Source organism: Rutidosis leptorrhynchoides, chromosome 10, assembly GCF_046630445.1.
Source record: "Rutidosis leptorrhynchoides isolate AG116_Rl617_1_P2 chromosome 10, CSIRO_AGI_Rlap_v1, whole genome shotgun sequence".
Lineage (NCBI taxonomy): Eukaryota > Viridiplantae > Streptophyta > Magnoliopsida > Asterales > Asteraceae > Rutidosis > Rutidosis leptorrhynchoides.
Genome location: NC_092342.1, coordinates 327,489,103 through 327,494,348, shown reverse-complemented (window position 1 = coordinate 327,494,348; position 5,246 = coordinate 327,489,103). Strand labels below are relative to the sequence as shown.

General features: G+C 31.5%; 1 long non-coding RNA gene across 4 annotated transcripts; it reads right to left on the bottom strand.

Moving 5' to 3' along the window:
* Window positions 1-1,801: 1,801 nt before the first annotated feature.
* LOC139873109 (uncharacterized) lies at window positions 1,802-5,246 on the bottom strand. Of its 4 annotated transcripts, XR_011767268.1 has the most exons (9): window positions 5,137-5,246; window positions 4,989-5,044; window positions 4,215-4,272; window positions 4,071-4,114; window positions 3,513-3,704; window positions 3,301-3,437; window positions 3,097-3,226; window positions 2,344-2,816; window positions 1,802-2,039 (listed from the first exon to the last, which is right to left on the bottom strand). It is a non-coding gene; the product is annotated as an uncharacterized lncRNA (long non-coding RNA). The 4 variants fall into 4 exon arrangements; XR_011767266.1 differs by having other exon boundaries at window positions 2,344-3,226; XR_011767267.1 differs by having other exon boundaries at window positions 2,344-3,209.

The following is a 5,246-nucleotide window of genomic DNA, read 5'->3' as shown; positions in this document are numbered from 1 at the left end:
TAACGATCGTAAAAGCTTTCGGGAATCAAGTTAAGTGATTACACACTTAATAGCATGTTGTAAGATATTAACGAAAGTAATTATCATGAAATAAGATCCCAGAGCATAAACTAGCTCAGTACGCACATATACGCAGTTTCGTGAAAGCACAAAGCACAAAAGCAAGTCGAAAAAGCCGGGTCATTACATTAGACCACAAGATTTAGTTATAAAGTTTGCTGTAAAGACATCGTTCAAAAGTAAGTGCTGAAGTTATAATATCGAGTCTAAACATAAGTTACCCTAAACACTTTATTCGGTCATGTCGTTGAATCATTAACATGTATCCATTGACCAACAGTCAACTAGATAGAGAGGTCGCTCTCAATTAGACTACTCACATTAACTAAGTTTGCGTTCACAAAGCAATTAACGATATCATGATAGAGATTTAGCATGAAACATAGCATGGTAGCACAGTTAAAAGTTTAAGTACTTGTGTCTAAATTGTAAAATAGTTTAAAAGCAGCATGTGTCTCACCCCAAAGTTAAAATAAGTATATAAAGAAAGTTAAAAAGTGGGGCTATGAAGTTCACCTTATATAGCAGTTGAAGTTAATCCACATGAAATGAAATGAACGGAAGTAAACGATCGGGATCTCAACCTAGAGATATAAGCTTGGTCATTAGTTTGTTCAATCCAACGAGTAAGTGTTCATAAGAATTTTATGAGTTGTTGAGTTTGTTTAACAAGTTGTGTCCACTATGATCAAGTTTAGACATTGTACAACTTACTCAAACCTCGGTGCTATCAAGTAAGTCTAAAGATGACCAGATGCGAGGGTCAGGAACTTTCAGTTGGACATAGTCTACAACCTTTCGTTTAATTCAAAACCTTATTCCCATAAGCACTCTGCGACATCATCTCGTGACCGTAAGTAGCGGTGAGATTCGTATAAGCCATACGTTATCGGTATGATTATAGTTTCCACGTTTTATGTGCGTATAGAAATACGACACGTTATTATTTTTTATGTATTATTATGCTTTATAGTTTTATTAATTAGTATAATATATTAATTAATATTTAGTTGATTTAAAATGTTATAGTATAATAATAGTTTATATGTTTTATTATTATAATCACTTTATTAAACCTTTTAAATCTTATCCCTTTTTAATTATATTTTAACATTAAGTTTAAGTAATCTAGATAATTTCTAAGTCTTTAACTTTTATCTTATCTCATATGTTTAAACTTATCATTATCTCTTCATTATTATCTTTAATTGTTTTAATCATCATTATCTTTTATATTTTTCAATAATTATCCGCTAAATTATAATTAATAATTTTATTAGATAATAGTTTAGATAAGTTTTATCCCTTTTTCAAATTATCCATTATATTCCATATATATTCATGTTATACATATATATACACTAATACTTTTAAACTTTCACATCATCCATAAATCCTAATTATAATCTTATTAAACATCTTTACCCCTTTATCATCATAATACTTTATCATAATCATTATCTTAACTTAATCATGACATGATACATATAACATAATCTTTAATCACTTTATATGTTACTAATATATATAATCACTAGATTTAAGAGCCCGTGCGTTGCACGGGGACTCTTAAGCAAACTAACTCAAAACGTAAAATGTTATATCATTTGACGGTATGATAATGAAAATCTCACAAATATCATAGTGCGTCAAATAAACATAAGTTGTTCACTTTATTATTATACAAACACAATCATGTTGTTTATTATATGAACTTATACATACAATTCCATTGCTCGACTTGTAAATCAAAATTTGCTCCCGTTCACATATCTGCATATCCACTGGGTTACAGAAGTAACTAAATCGCACAATGGGGCTAAAAAAATTGCACGTTAGAGGATGATTCAGGATAATAAAAATCTCATATTTGTAGATGTTAATTGAAGTATCCCAGAAGAGTGTATGTGGCCCGATAATCTTCTCCGCAAGGTAGAAACCAAATGATACAAATGAGAAGACGACGGCCTGTGAAAAACCTAGTAGGCAGGAGCTAAAAAAAATTGTACATTAAAGGATGATTCAGGATAAGAATCCGTATCATTTTCAGTCTCCCATTTTAGCTAAAGTATACATTGATCTACTAATGACCACCTTCAGATTAAATTGAAATCGCTCAAAAATCATTATTGTATTCCATGTACCATTGGATGAGGATTTGTTTACCCATATTAAAGACACCGACAAAACAATCTATGTATACATGTACAAAATCATTTACCTTGTCAACAACCGAAAACATTACAGTTATGATCAAAACATTACAGTTACAAAATCATCTACCTTGTATACGCGCTGTAGCATATGCTACAATGACCAAGACGTCGGGACCATTATGAAACCTGCACCACGAACATGATATAAGAACACAAATACTTTAAATCCAACAAACTGTTTAAAAAGAACAAACCCAATAGTTATAAAAAACCTTGTCTTGCGGTCTGTCAGTCTTTGGAGCCCAATGTACCTTGTACACAATATTATATACATGGACTATAGAAAAGAATTTGGTAGATTAAATTAAACATAATAGCATGAATCTGTATGAGCATCAACATAGCCATGACCAAAGAACGACTACTAAGAAATTATGAACATTTAGTGAACTGTATAAAAATGAGTACTAAAAAGATAAGTAAAATATAAATTGGTAATACCTTCACAGTCAATGTGCATTACCCGCAGTCTAAAAATGTGGCCATTTGAAATGCAGGCTGCAATGTGACCATCACCCGTAACACACTGCGTCCAACCATCTAATTTGACATATTTGTTTAAGAGAAACTATCGGTACATAAATATATAAAATAAATAATTCTATAAGATATATTATTGAATAACTCAACTTGGCTTCACCACATTCCACAGATTGTTTTTACATATTGTGTCCAATCCAGGGCTTATCAATTACCCATTTGACCCATTAAAGATAACACAGGATTAAAATCAACTGACTCACATATTAATGATCAACTGATAGGCATTAGTGTTTTGAAATGTATAGTTTTTAAAATCATCAGTCAAATGAATACATACCCATTTTCAGAATCTGATTAAATCATCAAACATTAGTTTTTCAAGTGTAACTCTAGAGACCTTAGATCAAAGAAGTCTAACTCAGGAGACATAATTTCATATCTGCTTTTGTTCTGCATGACACCATCATCTACAATAGAAAGCATGTTGTATCTAGTAAGTTTATTTAATAATTTTGTTGAATGACCACTTTCTCAAAATTACCTGTATGTAAGGCCATAAGTCCATAACCAAATACCAACATGATATATCCCGCTTTGATGAGCAAATGTATTAGTACCAAGTACCACCAATGATCGCCTTATGCGGCTGCACTTGCATTCTAGTAATATATTTTCCACCTATATAATAAAAATGCACAGTGAATTCCAAACATGACTAATAATAAAACGTTGATAAATCACTGATCATCTTACCAGTCATGACAATGTGTCATGTATAAATTCTAGTGTTGAGACCCATCCAAAAACCATCATTTTCATATTATAGCCATTACCACCTCTATTACAACAAAAATTAAGGCATCCAATAGCTATAAGAAGCTTCAACTTTTAAGCTTCATGGACCCCGAGTGGCGTTGAAAATTGATCAAGATGTCTGAAAGTAACCTGTTCCAGAGAAGCATGATCAACCCTCTCAAGTATTCCTACTTGAGTTAACAAAACAAACAAAAAAGTTTGAGATAAACCACAAACTTTAATTAACAAAAAGTTTGAAGTAAACCACAATCATCTTCACTTCCCAGTTCTAATAATGTTATGAGTTTGACATTAACAAATTCATATTGTTAGAACACGTCATTAGTAAGTAGCAATAATATTGACTTTAAAGTAAGAATCACATCACTTTACAATTAAGACGTATCTGCGGAATTTATATATCCATTCAAGTATTTAATCATAAACTTCCTTCTTCACCTGACAACCCTTTAAAAAGCAATTTAAGATGACCTTAATCAAGTCAAATAAAGTTACCTGTTTATGATAGAAAATACTGTTTACACCCGTTATCCAGCTGCCTATTTTGACACACATAAGAGATTACATTACCTTTCACTTATGCACACTCACAATGCAATTCTGTAGCTTTACAAAAAAAGAATATGACCATTATCTAACCTTTGCAATCTTTACTCGCCAGTTTTATCAAAATGCAATTGTAGGTCGACTTCACATCCTTCACAATATGCACTTGCAATCATTACGGATTAATTTAGAATGTTCTTAATTAGAATTCAACAAATTACTGACACATGACACAATATAATGAGAAACATATAGCTGCATACAATTCAAATATATAACAGAATATCATCAAATTTGTAACGACAGTCATGGTTGTGTTACATGTTATGCACCTAAATTATATCTACATCTACAAACACTTAATTATTACCATTACCATTACCATTCACCATCAACTATATAGAAAAAAATGATTCATGTATTAGAGAAAGCGAACAGCAATCAACATTCGATTTCACGTACTTTATTGTAATTAGATCAGAGAAGCTAAAAAACAATATCATTTAAGCGATGAATAGTAGATTGCAAAGCTTACATGAAATAGAGATGCCAAGTCATGAACCCATATGGCCTTTTATCAGTTATAGTTAGAAAAAACCGATCTGCCTTTAAAACTTTATACTCTCTTCTTAGGTAAACCAAAATCGAATATGCAATTTCAATTAAAAAACATAAATTTAACAATGACATTTCATAGAACACATGGTGTGCATCCATCAAAAACATACATTTATGTATAGCTTATGAATGTGTCTACCTTGCGAATGTAAATAACCAAAAAAAAAAAAACAGCTGAACACAGAAAAATTCAAGTGAAACAATAAGCACTACAATCGACTAATTAAAAAAGGCACCTTTAAATCATACCCGTCTTTCAATCGGTTGGAATCTCGCCATTATAGATTCCTCGGTACCGCAGAATCCTAAAAACACAGATGTAATCACAATTGTTGGTTGTTTGAGATCATTGACAAATAAGACAGGACCGTTATTAAAACAGGGAAGATCTGAGTACCGTTATTAAGCAAGAATGCCGCTTCTGCTTCGATTTATTTTTACAGGGCTAGCAAACCGATTCATTGATCGATTTATTTTAATGTGTGGGTGTTTCTTTGGGAATGGATT